At 47.9% G+C, this 23,151-nt stretch overlaps 1 long non-coding RNA gene across 1 annotated transcript in view; it reads left to right on the forward strand.

Annotated features, from left to right (window-relative positions):
- Positions 1-4,281: 4,281 nt before the first annotated feature.
- Positions 4,282-23,151, forward strand: part of LOC143933312 (uncharacterized) — a 33,506-nt gene continuing 14,636 nt past the window's right edge. The window contains exon 1 of the long non-coding RNA XR_013263085.1: positions 4,282-4,351. This is a non-coding gene — a long non-coding RNA (uncharacterized LOC143933312). The remainder of the gene's footprint in view (positions 4,352-23,151) is intronic.

Raw genomic sequence — 23,151 nt, forward strand, 5'->3', positions numbered from 1 at the left:
ATAGGCTGCAAAATCACATTGCACATACCCCCTCTCTGCTAACCTCTGCACCCCAATCCTACTCCGCTCACCTTTGGATCCCAATCCCCCTGCTAAACTCTGCACCTAAAAACCCTTCTGCTGACTTCAGTACCCCAAACCCCTTTTTCTGCTCACCTCCACCCCCCCCCCCACCTCCCTTTCTATTCATCTCCACACCCCAAACCCCCTCTATGCTCACCTCTCTACTAACATCCACACCCCAAACCCCACTTTCTGCTCACCTCCACACCCCAAACCCCACTTTCTGCTCACCTCCACACCACAAAACCCCTTTCTGCTCACCTCCACACCCCAAACCCCCCTATCTGCTCACCTTCACACCCAAAAAACACCTCTCTGTTTACCTCTGTACCCCAAAACTCCCTCTTTGATTTCCTCCACATCCCAAACCCCCTCTCTGTTCACCTCCATACCCCAAACCCCCCTATCTGCTCACCTTCACCTGACTCTACCCGAATATATAGGCTCTCCCAGCAGGCCAAGGGATTCAAGAAAACCCCTGCCCATATGCTGAGATACCCCATTTACTCATAACCTGACCTTGCGTTGCCCTTCTCATATCTAGTACCACCAAGTACCCGGCCACCTAGTGGTAGAAGAGAAAGGTGCAACAAGGCCAAACTTAGGGAGAAATCAATAGATCTCCAACAATTGACCAGGGTCACTACTCCTGGCAAGTAAATTTGTGAGGAGCATCCTTGCCTAAACCCCAGGGCACCACACACATGCAATTCGTTGGCTTTCCTAGTTGCCACTTTCTGGCTTTAGTAGTGGTCCTTCCTTGAGCCTAGCGGTGGAAGTTCCCTACATCTTTTTTTCCAGTGTGATGGCCATTATCCCCGTGGTCTTCCTTTGTCCAGTGCTGATCCCTGTGTACAGCAATGATCTCACTGTCTAATATATATTTTTTTTGTGCCAGTTGTGGTCATTTCCAAAATGTAGACCCACTGCCCCTGATTCCAGCAGTGGCCCTTGTGTTCAGTGGTGCTTTCTATGTCTAATGGTAGGTCAGCCCTTTGGTCTCTGATGGTGGTCAGGCCTTTAGTGCAGTGATCATCAATCCCTGGGTCCAGTAGTATACCATCCCTGTGCTCACTCAAGGTTGTTGGGTCTACGTATAGTCCATATGTTCAGTGAGAACCCTTGGTCTAGTGGTGGTCAGCGTCTGTGTTTAGTACTGCTCATTTCTTGCACCTTGTGGTAGACCTTGAGTTCAATGTGTATCCAGAGTTCAGTGCTTAATGGTATTCACCAGTGCTAGGACAAGGTCGTCCAGTGCCCAGGGCAAAGATACCAAGCTGCTCCTAGCGCCCCCCCCCCCCCTTATTGTTAGAGTTAGCAGTGATGATGCTGTCACTACTCCTGTCACCCTTAAAATAAAAGCAATTGGCAGAGGTCACCCCCGTCTCTGCAATAAACCATTGTGCCACGGACAGCTTCTCCTCCTGCCCACCCCTTGTCCCTGACCTGTGATCCCATTGCCCATTGGTGACCCCAGTGTCCACAGGAAGTGAGTCCCTGTGCTCAGAAGCTGCCATTGCCTATGACAATTGCTAGTCCCTGTGTCCATTGGCACTCAGAATCATCCAAAATAATGTTCAATGCATATTTTCTTTTAATCCAAATTTTTAACCAGTTCCCTACCGCCATTTTGTAAGATGACAGCGGCAGGAACCATTCCTCCCCCTGGGTGGGCATCGTATGACGTCCTCTGCTTTCCCGGCATTGTGGAGAGCGCGCGCATGCTCGCCACATCATTGGGGACCCAATGCTTGTGCCCGGCAGCCGCGATGTCCACCAGGCACCCGCAATTGCCCGATAACAGAGCCGGGACGTGGATCTGTGTGTGTAAATACACATAGATCCACATCCTGTCAGGGGAGAGGAGAACTGATCGTATGTTCCTTATACAGAGGAACACCGATTGGTGTTCTCCCCTCATCAGTTCCCTCCCACCCCCCCACAGTTAGAACCACTCCCTAGGACACACATTTAACCCCTTCAGCGCCCCCTAGTTAACTCCTTCTCTGCCAGTCACATTTATACAGTAATCTGTGTATTTTTTATAGCAGCGATCGCTTTATAAATGTGAATGGTCCCAAAATAGTGTCAAAAGTGTCCGTTCTGTCCGCTGCATTGTCACGGTCACAATAAAAATTGCAGATTGCCGCCATTAGTATTTAAAACAAAAAAAAATAAAAAATTACAATTCTATCCTCTATTTTGTAGACGCTATAACTTTTGTGCAAACCAATTAATAATCGCTTATTGGGATTTTTTTTTTACCAAAAATATGTAGAAGAATACGTACCGGCCTAAACTGAGGAAATTATTATTATTATTTTTTTTTTAAAAGGGATATTTATTATAGCAAAAAGTAATAAATATTGTGTTTTTTTTTTATTTTATTTTTTTAATTGTCGCTTTTTTTTTGTTCATAGCGCAAAAAATAAAAAAACGCAGAAGCGATCAAATACCACCAAAAGAAAGCTCTATTTGTGGGGGGGGGGGGACAATCAAAATTTAATTTGGTTATGACGTTACATTCAAAGAGTGACAGCGCTGAAAATTGGCCTGGGCAGGAAGGGGGGTGAAAATGCCCGGTATCGAAGTGGTTAAATATAACATTGAAATTCATTGTATCTGTTTGCTAAGTGCAAAATTGTACCTATTATTATATAGAATTATGTGGAGGGACCGGTCTATAAACATTATTTCTCATTGGACACCATACCTACTTGTACACTGTATTGCAAATTAGCGCTCCCTCATACTGCCAATAAGCGGGGCAGAGAGCAGTAATTGGGACTTTATATGTGCCACCGAGAAATCACACAAATAGAAAAAGAGAAAGAGAAAAGAATATAAAAGAAAAGAAAAGAATATAAAAGAAAAGAATATAAAAATTTGAATGTGATATCAATAAAATTAAATAAAGAAAGAAAAATGTGGAAAAAAAATTATGATAATATAGATATAATATATATAAAAAAAAAAAAAAAAAAAAGGGCACACGTATGTAAATATAAGTTGCATCACAGATGAAAGGTGGATAAAACTATTTTTTATTACAAAATGTAAAATAAAAAAAACATAAAAAATAAAAAAAAAACACACATAACTTTATAAAAAGACTGATCGTACTTTGCGCGGTAGTTTTGTCTGATGATGATTACAGTGTCCAGTGGTGGTGAGTCCCTGCGTTTAGTAGTTGTTATTGCCTGGAAGTGTAGCCCATGTGCATTGTAATGGTGTTTCTGTTCAGTGGTGGTTAGTGCCAATGTCCAGTACTGCCCATTTCTTGCAACCTTTTGGTAGACCTTGAATTTAATAGGGGTATGTATGTCCAAAGTTAGTTCTTGTGTTCACTGTGCAGCAGTGATCCCATTGCCCATTGGTGATTTCAAGTGGTTGTAAACTCTCCCCGACATCTGACACTGAGCATGCCCAGATCTCCCCTGATTTACGGCACACTCTTGTGTACTTTTTCTATCTTTTATCAGGGCTTCCTACGGCACACAACACTGAACTCCCAGGAGGCTGCATAATCACTCAGAGGTTCCTCCTACACACCATATGACCATGTGACCTCACACGGAAAAAAGGCATCAGACAGCATTACTGCAGTCTTATCAGCTAAAGCTGATAAGACTGACACAGGCAAACACTAGATAATCTGCACAAGTAAATACTATGAAATAAAACAAGTCGGCTATGAACAGGGAAGCAGGGTTGCCATAGAAACGTTGGATTGAGAAGGAGGCTTGGTTAACAGTACAGGAAGTGCTAAATGTAAGGGCGGGAATACACTCTGGACTATACACTGTGGACTCAGAAAACAATACTTAAAGTGGTATTGCCACCAAAATTTTTTTTTTTTTTTAATTCGTAAAAAAATGTTTTACTCACCTCTAAATACCTGTTGCTAGGGGGTCCCTCGTAGTCTGCCTTCTTCCTTGCCCAGGCTGGTGACATCACTTCCCCTCACGCCACACAGTCACCTGGGACCTGTCACGTGTCCCAGGTGGCTGTGCGGCGTATCACAGCGCCCTGCGCCGCTCGCACATGCGCAGTGGGTGCCGGCTGTGAAGCCACAGCCGGGTGCACCCAGTATGAATGACGGCGCCGCGAGCGGAGCGGGGAATGAGGGGGGGGGGATTCGTTCACTCGCATCCCTGGACCCTGGGACAGGTAAGTGTCCGATTATTAATTTATTTATTTTAATTTTTTTTTTTTTTTAGGGCGCACCCCACTTTAAGATGGTGCTGCATAACAGCTGGAAACAAGTTTTTTCAAGTTTCTTTAAACAGTAAGTAATATGCAATTTGGGCTGAATTACAACGGCTATAGTTTGATAATTAATGGACTAAATGAAAAGAAGCATCAGAGAGGGAGAGTTTACTTCCTCTTTCAGTGTCTATAGCAGGGATCTGCAATTAGCGGACCTCCAGCTGTTTCAAAACTACAAGCCCCGTCATGCCTCCGCCTCTGGGTATCATGCTTGTGGCTGTCAGAGTCTTGCTATGCCTCATGGGACTTGTAGTTCTGCAACAGCTGGAGGTCCGCTAATTGCATATCCCTGCACTAGAGGAAGCGAGGCCCTGTGATCAGACGTTGTCATTGCCTATGACCTTTGTTAGTCCCTGTGTCCATTGGTGGTCCCATTGCTCAATAGTTTTGTCTAATGGTGATTACAGAATCCAGTGGCGGTGAGTCCCTGTGCTCAGTAGTTGTCATTGCCTGGAAGTGTAGTCTATATGTACCATCATGGTGTTTCTGTTCAGTGGTGGTCAGTACTTGTATACAATGGGGGTCCCATTATTTATTGATGGTCATTACAAGTGTCCAGTAGCAGTCCAGTTGCTCATTGGTCATCATTACCTGTGTCCAGTGGTGTCCCCTGCGCACAGTGGTGATCAGTTCAGATTGGCCAATCTCTAGTTTTTTTTTTTTTTTTTTTAATAAATCCCCAGAGACTGCAAAGAGTTCTCAATGTTCAGAATGATTTTAAACCATCATATTCTGTTATGTTTTGCTTATATATTAAAAATAATATTAACAAACCGTAATCCCCTTCTGCAGCTGGATCCACTAGTGTACTGTTCACAGTATATGAAATCCTTTGATATGCGTTACAAATTTAAAGAAACTGCAAATTCATAAATGACCACAAGGTGGTGCACATTCTTCTTTTGGGAATTGAGCAAAGCTTGATTATTGTCATTTAAATTATCTCAGCCAACTGTCTACAGCTTGTTAACCACTTAAAGAGGGATTCCACCCAAAAAAAAATATTAAAAGCCAGCAGCTATAAATACTACAGCTGCTGACTTTTAATAAATGGACACTCACCTGTCCCGGGTTCCAGCGATGCCGGCAGCCGAGGCCGATCGATTGCTCGCTCGGCCCTCGGCTGCTGCTGCCACTGTAGTGTCACAGTTTGCTGCCTATCACAGGATGGTGCGGAAGTGACGTTGTTGCGTACTGCGCATGCGCGATGCGTTCCAAACGCTCGCGCCGTGCGTTCCAACATAGTTTCGGCAATACAGTTCAGCGAAACCATCACATAATGTTACGGAAGTGATGTTACACACAACACAAACACGGGCCACGTTGTTGCGTACTGCGCATGCGCGATGCGTTCCAAACACTTGCGCCGTGCGTTCCAACATAGTTTCGGCAATACAGTTCAGCGTAACCATCACATAATGTTACGGAAGTGTTCGTTACAACACTAATACTTCCCTTGTTACCTAGTAGGTTTTGCATTGCTGGGACTTGTAGTGCCTATCCTGAGCTACATGCATCAATGTTCAGTGTCCTCATCCCTATCCCCATGCTTCAATGTTCAGTGTCCATCCTTATCCCCGTGCTTCAATGTTCAGTGTCCTCATCCTTATCCCCGAGCTTCAATGTTCAGTGTCCATCCTTATCCCCGTGCTTCAATGTTCAGTGTCCTCATCCCTATCCGCGAGCTTCAATGTTCAGTGTCCTCATCCTTATCCCTGTGCTTCAATGTTCAGTGTCCTCATCCCTATCCCCATGCTTCAATGTTCAGTGTCCTCATCCCTATCCGCGAGCTTCAATGTTCAGTGTCCTCATCCTTATCCCTGTGCTTCAATGTTCAGTGTCCTCATCCCTATCCCCATGCTTCAATGTTCAGTGTCCTCATCCCTATCCGCAAGCTTCAATGTTCAGTGTCCTCATCCTTATCCCTGTGCTTCAATGTTCAGTGTCCTCATCCCTATCCGCAAGCTTTAAATGTTCAGTGTCCTCATCCTTATCCCTGTGCTTCAATGTTCAGTGTCCTCATCCTTATCCCTGAGCTTCAATGTTCAGTGTCCTCATCCCTATCCCCCTGCTTCAATGTTCAGTGTCCTCATCCCTATCCGCGAGCTTCAATGTTCAGTGTCCTCATCCTTATCCCCCTGCTTCAATGTTCAGGGTCCTCATCCTTATCCCCGAGCTTCAATGTTCAGTGTCCTCATCCTTATCCCTGTGCTTCAATGTTCAGTGTCCTCATCCCTATCCCCATGCTTCAATGTTCAGTGTCCTCATCCCTATCCGCGAGCTTCAATGTTCAGTGTCCTCATCCTTATCCCTGTGCTTCAATGTTCAGTGTCCTCATCCCTATCCCCATGCTTCAATGTTCAGTGTCCTCATCCCTATCCGCAAGCTTCAATGTTCAGTGTCCTCATCCTTATCCCTGTGCTTCAATGTTCAGTGTCCTCATCCCTATCCGCAAGCTTTAAATGTTCAGTGTCCTCATCCTTATCCCTGTGCTTCAATGTTCAGTGTCCTCATCCTTATCCCTGAGCTTCAATGTTCAGTGTCCTCATCCCTATCCCCCTGCTTCAATGTTCAGTGTCCTCATCCCTATCCGCGAGCTTCAATGTTCAGTGTCCTCATCCTTATCCCCGAGCTTCAATGTTCAGTGTCCTCATCCTTATCCCCGAGCTTCAATGTTCAGTGTCAAAAAGACCTCACCTCTCATATTTACACTAAAATGCAATAAAAAAACTAAAAAAAACAGTCATTTAAAAAATAAAAAAAATAAAAATGGCCATTTAAGAGCTATGGGCGGAAGTGATGTTTTGATGCCGCTTCCACCCTGCAATTATATGGAGATGGGTGGAGGCCATCTTCCCCTCACTTGTCTCCATACCCAGCAAGGAACAACATCCGACCGCCTCCACCGCTGCCGACAGCTCCGGTAAGCGGCCGAGGGCACCGGAGCGCGGCGGGAGAGGGGGCCCCCCTCTCCCATCACCGATAAAAGTGATCTCGCAGCGAATCCACCGCAGAGACCACTTTTATCAGAAACCGGACCACCGGATGAAAAAGAGGAGTTAGCTGTTGCCATAACAACGATATTCCTCTTCAAACTTAGGACATATATCGGCGTGCGGCGGTCCAGAAGTGGCTAAAAAAAAGTGTCCATGGGGTAAAAGTACCACCAAAGACAAAACTTTTTTTTTTTCTTTTCATTTTGGATAGAGTGGAGAGGGATCAGAACCCCCGTCAGTTTTTATTGCTGTCTGTGTCCCCATCAGGGAGAGTCGCCCTCTCTATTTGTCCTGTTTACCATTATCATTAAAAGTGAAAGTAAAAGAAAGTCCCAAATGTTGGGATGTCCCCAGAACAGTATTAGCCCCCGTACACACGGTCGGACATTCCGACGGAAAATGTCCGATCGGACCGCATTGTCGGATAATCCGACCGTGTGTGTGGGCTCCATCTGACTTTTTCCATCAGAATGTCCGACCAACAAAGTTTGAGAGCTGGATATAAAATTTTTCCGACAACATGATCCGATCGGCCTTTGTCCAATCGTTTGTAGAGAATTTCCGATCGGACAAAGTGCCACGCATGCTCAGATCAAATTCCTAGACCAAAGCTATTGGCTACTAGCCTGAACGTAGTCCCGTCGCAACGAACGAACGTCATCACTTTCCCAGCGATCGGATTTTCCGACAACTTTGTTCCGACCGTGTGTATATGCAACACCAGTTTTGGACAAAATCCGTCGGAAAAAATCAGACGGATTTTGTTGTCGGAATGTGCCGACCCGTGTGTACAAGGGCTTGGAGGAGAAATCTTACAAAGGGGACACTAGTTCTGGTGACAACCAGGGATTCCTTCAATTTGGAGGGATTTCCTCTCACCTCCCGTTTTGGCTATGGGACAGGAAGTGAAGAAAAATCTCCCCAATAGGACACAGATGGCAAAAAAAAAAGAAAAAGAAAGAAAAAGAAAAACTTGATAAGGGTTATATCCCTCCCTTCTCTATCCAAAATACAATAAAAAAAAGTTTTGCCTTCTTTAAAGCGGTAGTAAACCCGCATTTTTTTTTTTTTTTTTTTTAAAACCTGCAAAGCAAAAGGCATAATGAGCTAGTATGCACCGCATACTAGCTCATTATGAAATACTTACCTTAGAACGAGGCCCCGACATCTCGCCCGATCCACGCCGAGGAAGCCGACATGCTCCCTCGGCGTCTCTTCCGGGTATCGCGGCTCCGGCGCTGTGAGTGGCCGGAGCCGCGATATCGTCACTCCCGCGCATGCGCGCGGGAGATTTAAATCCGGCCGGACGAGCGCTGCCGGATTTTCGCGGAGAGAACCCCCTTGTGCGCATGCGCCGCTGCAGTCAGCGGCGCATACCGAGGGGAATATCTCCTAAACCGTACAGGTTTAGGAGATATTTTTTTTACCTACAGGTAAGCCTTATTATAGGCTTTCCTGTAGGTAAAAGTTAAAAAAGTGGGTTTACTTCCACTTTAAATACTAATGTGCTAAGAAGATACATTTAAACAAAAATGCTACAATGTTTCTCTGCTCTAATTTAGTCACTCAAAATAATCCAAAATCATATCCAATGGACTTTTTATTTTTAATCATAATTTTTAAATATGTCATTGAAATTCATTGTATCTATTTGATAAGTGCAAAATTGTAACTATTATTATATAGAATTATGTGGAGGGACCGGTCCATAAACATTATTTCTCATCGGACACCATACCTACTTACACTGTATTGCAAATTTAGAGATCCCTCATACTAAGGGGGACTTTATATGTGCCACCGAGAAATCACACAAATAAATTTATTTATTTATTTATTTATTTATTTATTTATTTATTTATTGTGATAGCAATGAAGTTAAATAAAGAAAAAAAAAATGTGTAAAAAAAAGTATAATAAAATAGCTATAATATAAAAAAATTATTAAAAGCACCTCTGTACAAACGCCAATGCAAGCATAGGGCGCGCACGTATGTAAACATGAATTTCGTCACACATGAGAGGTGGATAAAAATATATTTTTTTTATTACAAAAAGTACTATAAAAAAAAAAAAAAAACACACATCATTTTATTAAAATACTGATCAAATGTATACGAACCTATATGTGGTGTCTGACTTTTAGGATCAACGCATTTAGCGAAGAGCTTCTTTGCGAAAAGCATTGTTCCTAAATGACAGACACCACATATTGATTATATGCTGTACCTATAATTAGTCATTTTAACAAGTTATGTGTGTGGTATTTGTTGTTATTTTAAATGTTTTAATAACAAAATTGTTTTTATTTTATTTTTTATGTGATTTTTATCTTATTATAATTTTTTTTTTTTTACATGTTTCTCTTTTTTTTTCTTTATTTAAAGCGGAAGTAAACCCATCAATTTAATAGTTAAAAAAAAACAGTTACATTCCCGGCATGCCGGAAATGCTAACTGCCACATTGGTTGTCCTCTCAACTAAACTGTCAAACCATCCAATGGCTGGTGTCATAACTGATCATGTGCAGCATCATGACAGTTGAAGATCAAACAAACGCCAAGATGGCAGCTTCCTTGGCTGAAAGCGATAGGAGGGTTTACTTCCACTTTAACTTCAATGCTATCACAAGCCTCCTGTGTGATAGCATTCGGAAAGGTCCTCTTTATGGAGATTATATTATATGCAGCATACTGTGCTTTTTATGAAGACATCAGGGGTTTATTAGACCCTCAATGTCTCTCCTGATCTTCACATCAGCTAATCAAGTACAGATCATGCTTGATTATCTTCATCCTTGGGTACAGTAGCTAAGGAATGACAGCTCTGAACCCAGAAGTGATGCAATACACATTACTTCAAGGTTCAGTATATGATAAAATCTGGAAGGTGAAAGCTCCTCATTATGTAGACACACAGGGGTCTAGCAGGCCCTTAGTGTCTCCCCTGCCCTTCACTGCAGCTAATCAAGCACAGATCTTGCTTAGTTAGCTGCATCCTTGGCTACAGTAGTTGGGGAGTGAGAGTTTTGAATCTGGAAGCAGGGGCGGACTGACCATTGGGCCACTCGGGCACTGCCCGAGGGCCCTGAGCCACTAGGGGGCCCCATCAGGGTTACCAGCCTCAGTAAAATCAGGGACAGTATGTAAAAATCTGTTTTTTTTTACATCTGTCTCTGAAATGTCCCTTACCAACATCCTTTTGGTCTAAAAATCCTGAGGTTATAGCTGCCCCACCTCTCCAGTACCTTCTCAGCCAATATAAACATGTCTATGTATACTGTGTGTACATGTATGTGTATACTGTGTGATTGTATACTGTGTTAGTATACTGTGTGGCCCCATAATCTTGGATTGCCTGGGGGCCCCATAATCTCCTATTGCCCGGGGGCCCCATGAGTTGTCAGTCCACCCCTGCCTGGAAGTAATGAAACACACATCACTTCCGGGTTCATTGTGTAATAGCATCAGGAAGAAGGTGATAGATCCTCAATATGTAGACATCAGGGGTCTAGCAGGCCCTCAATGTCTTACCTGCCCTTCACTGCAGCTAGTCAAGCACAGATCATGCTTAGTTAGCTGCATCCTTAGCTACAGTAGCTGGGGAGTGAGAGTTCTGAACCTGAAAGTAATGCAACACACATCACTTCCAGGTTCATTCTTTGATAGTATTAGGAAGGCGATAGATCCTCAATATGTAGACATCAGGGGTCCAGTAGACCCTTGGTGTCTTATCTGCCCTTCACTGCAGCTAGTCAAGCACAGATCATGCTTAGTTTGCTGCATCCTTGGCTAGAGTAGCTAGAGTTCTGAACCCAGAAGTGATGAAATAAACATCACTTCTGGGTTCATTAGCACCTTCAGAGCCCCGTAAAAGAGCTTGCTTTATTTCCTAAACATACCTTGATAGACAAGGGGTTAGGGTGATCCTGTATATACAGATACCTGTATTTATATATGCAGATTCTGGGTTTCTGGGGCTGACTATGAAGAGCTGAGATGGCTTACAGAAGCCTACATCTCACCATATCACCGAAAACCCCAAAGAGTCGGACGGGGGACCGGTGTAGATCTTGAGTCGCAGGTCACAGCCGGTCAATTGTGCATCACCACTGCCTTATCCAATCCTTATCTGATATATTTTGTGTTTATACTTTTTGAGTTATTTCTTGTTTTTTAGACCACATGACATTTAAAGCTGTGTTTGGGTAAATACTGTATTAGCTAACATGCACCTTTCTGTTTGGAAACGTCCCCAATAATGTTGGCCCGGGGCAGGCTGACAACCTTTAGAAGCCTCACAAGTAGGGCGACCTAAATCTTTTACATTCTTTCCTATTATCACCCGAGAGCATTTATATAATACAGAAGAATTCAGGTTGACGGTGTTTGGCTGCCATGGTGGTCACACATTGCCCGTAGCGCTCAAATTCTGGCGGCAGTTGGGGTTTCGATCTGGCGGCTGTTTTTTTTTTTCCCATATCACTAAAGCTGCATTCCTGAAAAGAAGACAAACGCGCTCTCCTTTAGCAGATGCACAGGGGCGCATTCTCGGTGCTGTGCAATTTTTTAAAAAAGGATCAGGGACTAGCGCCAGTTCACTCCAGAGCCACTCACACCGCTCCGTGTTCATCTCCCGCATCAAAGGTGATTACCCGCCCTTGCGATCTGCATGCAGGTGCCAATGCCCTGTTAAAGACACCCCAAGCGCATTGTTTGCAGGTGCCAAACTGCATGGTACCACAGTAATATGCGATTTGATGCACCTCGTTTTTTAAAAGTAGTGCATGCAGTAATTTTTCTGCGTTCCGGTGCGATTTGCAGCCCATTCAAATGAATTGCAAGTTCCACTACCTGCTAATCTGTGCAGCCCAAAACCCTTCTGCTCACCTGTGCACCACAACCCCTCTCTCTGATTAACCTCCACACCCAAATCCCCCCACTCTGCTCACCTCCACACCCCAAACCCCCCACTCTGCTCACCTCCACACCCCAAACCCCCACTCTGATCACCTCCACACCCCAAACCCCCACTCTGCTCACCTCCACACCCCAAACCCCCACTCTGCTTAGCTCCACACCCCAAACCCCCACTCTGCTTAGCTCCACACCCCAAACCCCTCACTCTGATCACCTCCACACCCCAAACCCCCACTCTGATCACCTCCACACCCCAAACCCCCACTCTGCTCACCTCCACACCCCAAACCCCCACTCTGCTTAGCTCCACACCCCAAACCCCCACTCTGCTCACCTCCACACCCCAAACCCCCACTCTGCTCACCTCCACACCCCAAACCCCCACTCTGCTCACCTCCACACCCCAAACCCCGACTCTGCTCACCTCCACACCCCAAACGCCCACTCTGCTTAGCTCCACACCCCAAACCCCCACTCTGCTTAGCTCCACACCCCAAACCCCCACTCTGCTTAGCTCCACACCCCAAACCCCTCACTCTGATCACCTCCACACCCCAAACCCCCACTCTGCTCACCTCCACACCCCAAACCCCTCACTCTGCTCACCTCCACACCCCAAACCCCCACTCTGATCACCTCCACACCCCAAACCCCCACTCTGCTCACCTCCACACCCCAAACCCCCACTCTGCTTAGCTCCACACCCCAAACCCCTCACTCTGATCACCTCCACACCCCAAACCCCCACTCTGATCACCTCCACACCCCAAACCCCCACTCTGCTCACCTCCACACCCCAAACCCCCACTCTGCTTAGCTCCACACCCCAAACCCCCACTCTGCTCACCTCCACACCCCAAACCCCCACTCTGCTCACCTCCACACCCCAAACCCCCACTCTGCTCACCTCCACACCCCAAACCCCCACTCTGCTTAGCTCCACACCCCAAACCCCCACTCTGCTTAGCTCCACACCCCAAACCCCTCACTCTGATCACCTCCACACCCCAAACCCCCACTCTGATCACCTCCACACCCCAAACCCCCACTCTGCTCACCTCCACACCCCAAACCCCCACTCTGCTTAGCTCCACACCCCAAACCCCCACTCTGCTCACCTCCACACCCCAAACCCCCACTCTGCTCACCTCCACACCCCAAACCCCCACTCTGCTCACCTCCACACCCCAAACCCCGACTCTGCTCACCTCCACACCCCAAACGCCCACTCTGCTTAGCTCCACACCCCAAACCCCCACTCTGCTTAGCTCCACACCCCAAACCCCCACTCTGCTTAGCTCCACACCCCAAACCCCTCACTCTGATCACCTCCACACCCCAAACCCCCACTCTGCTCACCTCCACACCCCAAACCCCTCACTCTGCTCACCTCCACACCCCAAACCCCCACTCTGATCACCTCCACACCCCAAACCCCCACTCTACTCACCTCCACACCCCAAACCCCCACTCTGCTTAGCTCCACACCCCAAACCCCTCACTCTGATCACCTCCACACCCCAAACCCCCACTCTGATCACCTCCACACCCCAAACCCCCACTCTGCTCACCTCCACACCCCAAACCCCCACTCTGCTTAGCTCCACACCCCAAACCCCCACTCTGCTCACCTCCACACCCCAAACCCCCACTCTGCTCACCTCCACACCCCAAACCCCCACTCTGCTCACCTCCACACCCCAAACCCCGACTCTGCTCACCTCCACACCCCAAACGCCCACTTTGCTTAGCTCCACACCCCAAACCCCCACTCTGCTTAGCTCCACACCCCAAACCCCTCACTCTGATCACCTCCACACCCCAAACCCCCACTCTGCTCACCTCCACACCCCAAACCCCTCACTCTGCTCACCTCCACACCCCAAACCCCCACTCTGATCACCTCCACACCCCAAACCCCCACTCTGCTCACCTCCACACCCCAAACCCCCACTCTGCTTAGCTCCACACCCCAAACCCCCACTCTGCTTAGCTCCACACCCCAAACCCCTCACTCTGATCACCTCCACACCCCAAACCCCCACTCTGATCACCTCCACACCCCAAACCCCCACTCTGCTCACCTCCACACCCCAAACCCCCACTCTGCTTAGCTCCACACCCCAAACCCCCACTCTGCTCACCTCCACACCCCAAACCCCCACTCTGCTCACCTCCACACCCCAAACCCCCACTCTGCTCACCTCCACACCCCAAACCCCCCACTCTGCTCACCTCCACACCCCAAACCCCCCATTCTGCTCACCTCCACACCCCAAACCCCCCACTCTGCTCACCTACACACCCCAAACCCCGACTCTGCTTAGCTCCACACCCCAAACGCCCACTCTGCTTAGCTCCACACCCCAAACCCCCACTCTGCTTAGCTCCACACCCCAAACCCCCACTCTGCTCACCTCCACACCCCAAACCCCCACTCTGCTCACCTCCCAAACCCCCCACTCTGCTTACCTCCACACCCCAAACCCAAACTCTGCTAACCTCCACACCCCAACCCCCCACTCTGCTCACCTCCACACCCCAAGCCCCCTCTCTGCTCACCTCCACACCCAAACTCTCACTCTGCTCCCCTTTGTATCCAAAGCTTCCTGTCCAGGGCTGGACTGGGACAGAAATTTGGCCCTGGACTTCATCCAGACCGGCCCACTTACATTTTGAGTGTCCCATCAGAACCTCCTCACATCAGAGTGTCCCATCACCAGCCCCCTCACATCAGAGTGTCCCACGAGCAGCCCCCTTACATCAGAGTGCCCCATCAGCAGCCCCCTTACATCAGAGTGTCCCATTACCAGCCCCCTTACATCAGAGTGTCCCATCAGCATCCCCTTACATCAGAGTGTCCCATTACCAGCCCCCTTAAATCAGAGTGTCCCATCAGCATCCCCTTACATCAGAGTGTCCCATCAGCATCCCCTTACATCAGAGTGTCCCATGAGCAGCCCCCTTACATCAGAGTGTCCCATCAGCACCCCTTACATCAGAGTGTCCCATTACCAGCCCCCTTAAATCAGAGTGTCCCATCAGCACCCCCTTACATCAGAGTGTCCCATCAACACCCCCTGACATCAGAGTGTCCCATCAGCACCCCCTTACATCAGAGTGTCCCATGAGCAGCCTCTTACGTCAGAGTGTCCCATCAGCAGCCCCCTTACATCAGAGTGTCCCATCAGCAGCCTCTTACATCATAGTGTCCCATCAGCAGCCCCCTTATATCAGAGTGTCCCATCAGCAGCCCCCTTATATCAGAGTGTCCCATCGGCAGCCCCCTTAGATCAGAGTGTCCCATCGGCAGCCCCCTTAGATCAGAGTGTCCCATCGGCAGCCCCCTTACATCAGAGTGTCCCATCGGCAGCCCCCTTACATCAGAGTGTCCCATCAGCAGCCTCTTACATTAGAGTGTCCCATCAGCAGCCCCCTTATATCAGAGTGTACCATCGGCAGCCCCTTACATCAGAGTGTCCCATCGGCAGCCCCCTTACATCAGAGTGTCCCATCAGCAGCCTCTTACATCAGAGTGTCCCATCAGCAGCCCCCTTACATCAGAGTGTCCCATCAGCAGCCCCCTTACATCAGAGTGTCCCATCACCAGCCCCCTTACATCAGAGTGTCCCATCACCAGCCCCCTTACATCAGAGTGTCCCATCAGCACCCCCTTACATCAGAGTGTCCCATTACCAGCCCCCTTACATCAGAGTGTCCCATGAGCAGCCCCCTTACATCAGAGTGTCCCATCGGCAGCCCCCTTACATCAGAGTGTCCCATCAGCACCCCCTTACATCAGAGTGTCCCATGAGCAGCCTCTTACATCAGAGTGTCCCATCAGCAGCCCCCTTACATCAGAGTGTCCCATCGGCAGCCCCCTTACATCAGAGTGTCCCATCAGCACCCCCTTACATCAGAGTGTCCCATGAGCAGCCTCTTACATCAGAGTGTCCCATCAGCAGCCCCCTTAGATCAGAGTGTCCCATCGGCAGCCCCCTTACATCAGAGTGTCCCATCAGCAGCCTCTTACATCAGAGTGTCCCATCAGCAGCCCCCTTACATCAGAGTGTCCCATCAGCAGCCCCCTTATATCAGAGTGTCCCATCGGCAGCCCTCTTAGATCAGAGTGTCCCATCGGCAGCCCCCTTACATCAGAGTGTCCCATCAGCAGCCTCTTACATCAGAGTGTCCCATCAGCAGCCCCCTTATATCAGAGTGTCCCATCGGCAGCCCCCTTACATCAGAGTGTCCCATCAGCAGCCTCTTACATCAGAGTGTCCCATCAGCAGCCCCCTTAGATCAGAGTGTCCCATCGGCAGCCCCCTTACATCAGAGTGTCCCATCACCAGCCCCCTTACATCAGAGTGTCCTATCACCAGCCCCCTGACATCAGAGTGTCCCATTGGCAGCCCCCTTAGATCAGAGTGTCCCATTGGCAGCCCCCTTAGATCAGAGTGTCCCATCAGCAGCCCCCTTACATCAGAGTGTCCCATCAGCAGTCCCCTTACATCAGAGTGTCCTATCACCAGCCCCCTTACATCTGAGTGTCCCATCAGTACCCCCTTACATCTGAGTGTCCCATCAGTACCCCCTTACATCTGAGTGTCCCATCAGTACCCCCTTACATCTGAGTGTCCCATCAGTACCCCCTTACATCTGAGTGTCCCATCAGCACCCCCTTACATCTGAGTGTCCCATCAGCAGCCCCCTTAGATCAGAGTGTCCCATCGGCAGCCCCCCTACATCAGAGTGTCCCATCAGCAGCCTCTTACATCAGAGTGTCCCATCAGCAGCCCCCTTACATCAGAGTGTCCCATCGGCAGCCCCCTTACATCAGAGTGTCCCATCAGCAGCATCTTACATCAGAGTGTCCCATGAGCAGCCCCCTTACATCAGAGTGTCCTATCGGCAGCCCCCTTACATCAGAGTGTCCCATCAGCAGCCCCCTTACATCAGAGTGTCCTATCACCAGCCCCCTTACATCAGAGTGGCCCACTGAGCCATCGTCCCACTGGGAAACTACCGGTAGTCCCGATGGCCAGTACATGCCTGTTCCTGTCTGGTCACTTGTGTACCCTAAAACCCCCTTTCTGCTTACCTCCACACACCTTAGTAATTACCACAGCTGTTTCATCTGAGGAAAATCCTGGAAACATAACCTGTTGGGGATACTTGAGGACTGAAGTTGAGAAACATTACCCTAAACTACCTCTCTGAGCCTGGTGTATAATGTGCAGCCTGGTATATGATGTGCAGAGCCTAGTGTATAATGTGCAGCCTGGTATATGATGTGCAGAGCCCTGTGTATAATGTGCAGCCTGGTATATGATGTGCAGAGCCTAGTGTATAACGTGCAGCCTGGTATATGATGTGCAGAGCCCTGTGTATAATGTGCAGCCTGGTATATGATGGGCAGAGCCCGGTGTATAATGTACAGCCTGGTATATAATGTACAGAGCCCGGGGTATAATGTACAGCCTGGTATATGATGTGCAGAGCCCTGTGTATAATGTACAGCCTGGTATATGATGTGCAGAGCCCGGTGTATATTGTGCAGCCTGGTATATGATGTGCAGAGCCCGGTGTATAATGTGCAGCCTGGTATATGATGTGCAGAGCCCTGTGTATAATGTGCAGCCTGGTATATGATGTGCAGAGCCCGGTATATGATGTGCAGCCTGGTATATGATGTGCAGAGCCCTGTGTATAATGTGCAGCCTGGTATATGATGTGCAGAGCCTGGTATATGATGTGCAGCCTGGTATATGATGTGCAGAGCCCGGTGTATAATGTGCAGCCTGGTATATGATGTGGATTATATAAGGGGTGGGGCTTATGAGAAGTGGGAGGGGCCAAATGTGGAGAGCAGAGTCTTGCACCCCCCCCCCCCCATCCTAAAACTTCCCCAGCCCTGTGTATAATGTGCAGCCTGGTATATGATGTGGATTATATAAGGGGTGGGGCCAAACGTGGAGAGTGGAGTCTTGCGCCCCCCCATCCTAAAACTTCACCAGCCGCCGCTGGGAGGCATAGAGCCTCAAGAAGCCACCTTCCCTTTCCACTGCTCTTGACTTCACTGTTCAGCAGAGTGAGATTTCTGTTGGATCTGACTGCCTTTTTCAACCAGGCTGCTGCGGAAAGAGTAAGGCTGTGCTAAATTAATGGGGGCAAGTTCCTGGTCTGGTAGATGTCATTCCTTTTCAGTAGTAGTGTTCCCTTCTTGGGTAATTTTATCTTTAACCTATAACTGTATCAATTATGAGTTGAGTTGCATCTTTTTATAGCGCAGTCCTTTACTTAGTAGGGTCCTGACATGCTTACAAACACATACTAAGGCCAATTTGTAGACAGGATATGATTAACCTACCAGCATGTCTTTGGAGTGTGAGAAGAAACCCAAATCCCCGGAGGAAACTCACACAGGCTCATGGAGAACATGCAAACTCCAGGCAGATGATGTCATGGTTGGGATTTGAACCAGCGACCCTACTGCTGCTAGGTGAGAGTGCGAACCACTACACCACTGTGCTGCCTAGTTACATCAAGTGCGGTTGATTTACTAAAGACAATTAGGCTGGTCAAGTAATAGGATTGAGCCGGCAACTCTGTAGTCCATATAGCGATTTTAATGGTTGGTTACGACTAAGGCGGTTGCCGAAACACGTCAAGGTAGCAGGGGGAATCTGTGCCAAACAGTCTGATTAGGCACATCCAGCACACCCTGTGTGCATGCCTATAATTGGTGGTCATTACCTGTGTCTGGTGGTGCACAGAGGGGATCAGTTGTGAGTGGCCAGTCTCTAATATTTTTATCATGGTTTGAAACTGTCATATTCTATTTATGTTTTGCCTATAAACTAAAGGTAATATTAATAAACCAAACATGCTTAACAAAAATCTGCATTCTGGAGCTGTAAGCACATAAAAAATGTATTGATAGCATTCAGTATATGAAATCCTTTGATACGTGTTAGACATTTAAAGGAACTGCAAATTCATAATTGACCACAAGGTGGCGTACTCTTCTGACAGTTAGAGGAAACGGAGCAAGCTTGGTTATTATCATGAAAACGTCAAAAAGTCAATTCTTTTTTTTACAGCTTGTTAAAAGGTAAAACATATATTTTACCTAATTAAAAATGTTTCCTTTGCCAGGGGGGCGGGTACAAAAGGAAAAATTCAAAGAAAAATACAATTTGCTGGGCAGTAATTCTTTGAAGAAGGAATAACTTTAAAATGCACAATTCCTTTAACTAACATGCTCAGTAGACGTTTTAAATCTGCATTTGGTTTTGGGTTCAATAGCAGCACTATGTTACCCTATATATATATATACAGTATCTCTCAAAAGTAAGAACACCCCTCTGCAAGGCCGGGACAAGGGATGGGCAGGAGGGTCGGCTGCCCTGGGCACTGTGGTATCATGTGAGGTGAAGGGGGCACCACAAGGAGATGGGGGAGAGGGGATTTGTGTTGGAAGGGGGAATGTGTAGGGTGGCAGAGGGTAAGTATTCTAGGAAGGGACATTTGTGGGGGTATGCTAAGAGTGGTAATTTAGGGGACTTTGTGTTGGGAGGGGGAATGAGAGAAGAAGATGTGTGCTTAGAGGGAGAATTTGGGGGAGATTTGTGCTGGGAGGGGGGATTTCCAGTGGGGGGGAAGGAGGAGGAAATGTGTACTGGAAGGGGAAATTGTCAATTTTTTTAGGGGTAGAGAATTTGTGCTAGGTGGATTTTTTTTTGGGGGGGGGGAATTGAGCTGGGGGGATTAGGGGGATGGGGGGCACAGATTTGTGTTGGGAGGGGGGATTTCAGCAGGGGGAATGATTTTTTACTTGGAGGAGGGGAAATTATGTTTAGGGGGAGTGAAAAGTATTAGTGCTCAATTTTTTGGTTGAGGGGGATTTTTGTTGCCACATAATGCTTATACATTTTAAGGGGGTGAGGGGCGCAGTTTGGCATGTTCGCCCTGGGCTCTAGAAGACCTAGTCCCAGCACTGCCCCTCAGTCACATTTATGTAAATCTTTTCTTCTCTCTTTTCATGTGACAACACTGAAGAAATGACACTTGTCTACAATGTAAAGTAGTGAGTGTACAGCTTGTATAACAGTGTAAATTTCCTGTCCCCTCAAAATAACTCAACACACAGCCATTAATGTCTAAACCACCTGGCAACAAAAGTCAGTACACCCCTAAGTGAAAATGTCCGGATTGGGCCCAAAGTGTCAATATTTTGTGTGGCCGCCATTATTTTCCAGCACTGCCTTAACCCTCTTGGGCATGGAGGTCACCAGAGCTTCACAGGTTGTCACTGGAGTCCTCTTCCCCTCCCCCATGATGACATCTTCCGTTTGAGGATGTCCCACAGATGATCAATAGGGTTTAGGTCTGGAGACATGCTTGGCCAGTCCATCACCTTTACCCTCAGCTTCTTTAGCAAGGCAGTGGTGGTGTTGGAGGTGTGTTTGGGGTGGTTATCATGTTGGAATACTGCCCTGCGGTCCAGTCTCTGAAGGGAGGGGATCATGCTCTGCTTCAGTATGTCACAGTACATGTTGGCATTCATGGTCCCCTCAATGATCTGTAGCCCCCCAGTGCCGGCAGCACTCATGCAGCCCCAGACCATGACACCCCCACCACCATGCCTGACTGTATACAAGACACACTTGTCTTTGTCCTCCTCACCTGGTTGCCCCCACACACGCTTGTCACCATCTGACACCAAATACGTTTATCTTGGTCTCATCAGACCACAGGACATGGTTCCAGTAATCCATCTCCTTAGTCTGCTTGTCTTCAGCAAACTGTTTGTGGTCTTTCTTGTGCATCATCTTTAGAAGAGGCTTCCTTCTGGGACGACAGCCATGCAGACCAATTTGATGCAGTGTGCGGCGTATGGTCTGAGCACTGACAGGCTGACCCCCCACCCCTACAACCTCTGCAGCAATGCTGACAGCACTCATACATCTATTTCCCAAAGACAACCTCTGGATATGACGCTGAGCACGTGACCTCAACTTCTTTGGTCCACCATGGCGAGGCCTGTTCTGAGTGGAGCCTGTCCTGTTAAACAGTTATAAACCTATGAAAAATAATTCCCCAAAAAATCTGCAAGAAAAAGGCATAATGAGCCAGTAGGCATCGCAAAATCGGGCAAAGGATCCTCTGACTTTCCTTGTTGTTTCACAGCAAATGGGAACCTATGTGTTTTGCACAGAGTGGCCCCAATCCTCCTCTTCTGGGGTGTCCTGCCGGTGCTCCTGACCCCTCCCCTTTTTTGGGTGCCCCAACTGAGAGCCACTTCCCATGTGGGCATCTGTGCGGGCGTGTTCCTGAGTCCCACTGCTGTGTCCATTGACACAGACTGCAGGACTTGGCCCCCTCCCCTCACTCTCCTGTCACTGGATTTCATTGACAGCAGCAGGAGCCAATGGCCCCTGCTGCTATCAATCTGTCCAACAATGGCGACTAGTGCTCCATTGGTCGGGGGAGGGGGTGGAAGACAGACCTGACCACAGACCTCCCTGTCGCTCCAGCCCACCACAGCACACCATTGACAACATAGCCCACCGCCCCTGGTTGCGGGCTTGTTCTCTTGTCTGCCAGGCCCCCGTCACAGGTCACAGCTGCGGCAGCAGCTTCCTCCCTCCATCTCCGTCGTGTCCCGGCCGTCGCTTCTCCTGGGGTCTTTGGTCTCCCAGGCCAATGGGATCTTAGGACTGAGGGATTTTTTTTATTTTTTTCTTCACGAATTTAGGTACAGCAAGCACTTGGACATTTATTCATTTTAATGACTAGATCAGTGATTCTCAACCAGGGTTCCTCCAGAGGTTGTAGGGGTTCCTTCAGCATTGGGCAATTTTTGCCTCTCAGATAAGTTCCCACCGACACCATTGATCTTTTTAGCTCTCTGTAAGGAGGTAATTCTTCCCAATGAGCACAAGTGTGAGGAGCATTCTTCCCACTGACCACAAGTGTAAGGACCATTCTTCCCAGTGACCACAAGTGTAAGGACCATTCTTCCCAATGACCACAAGTGTGAGGAGCATTCTTCCCAATGACCACAAGTGTAAGGACCATTCTTCCCAATGACCTCAAGTGTAAGGACCGTTCTTCCCAGTGACCACAAGTGTAAGGACCGTTCTTCCCACTGACCACAAGTGTGAGGACCATTCATCCCAATGACCACAAGTGTGAGGACCATTCTTCCCAATGACCACAAGTGTGAGGAGCATTCTTCCCACTGACCACAAGTGTAAGGAGGTAATTCTTCCCACTGACCACAAGTGTAAGGACCAGTCTTCCCAATGACCACAAGTGTAAGGACCATTCTTCCCAATGACCACAAGTGTAAGGACCATTCTTCCCAATGACCACAAGTGTAAGGAGGTAATTCTTCCCAATGACCACAAGTGTAAGGACCAGTCTTCCCAATGACCACAAGTGTAAGGACCATTCTTCCCAATGACCACAAGTGTAAGGACCATTCTTCCCAATGACCACAAGTGTAAGGAGGTAATTCTTCCCAATGACCACAAGTGTAAGGACCAGTCTTCCCAATGACCACAAGTGTAAGGACCATTCTTCCCAATGACCACAAGTGTGAGGACCATTCTTCCCACTGACCACAAGTGTGAGGACCATTCATCCCAATGACCACAAGTGTGAGGACCATTCATCCCAATGACTACAAGTGTAAGTACCATTCATCCCAATGACTACAAGTGTGAGGACCATTCATCCCAATGACCACAAGTGTAAGGACTATTCATCCCAATGACCACAAGTGTAAGGACCATTCTTCCCAATGACCACAAGTGTAAGGACCATTCTTCCCAATGACTACAAGTGTAAGGACCATTCTTCCCAATGACCACAAGTGTAAGGACCAGTCTTCCCAA

This window comes from Lithobates pipiens, unplaced genomic scaffold (assembly GCF_037356315.1).
Source record: "Lithobates pipiens isolate NorthernLeopardFrog02 unplaced genomic scaffold, aLitPip1_a1.2 Scaffold_27, whole genome shotgun sequence".
NCBI classification, from domain to species: Eukaryota; Metazoa; Chordata; class Amphibia; order Anura; family Ranidae; genus Lithobates; species Lithobates pipiens.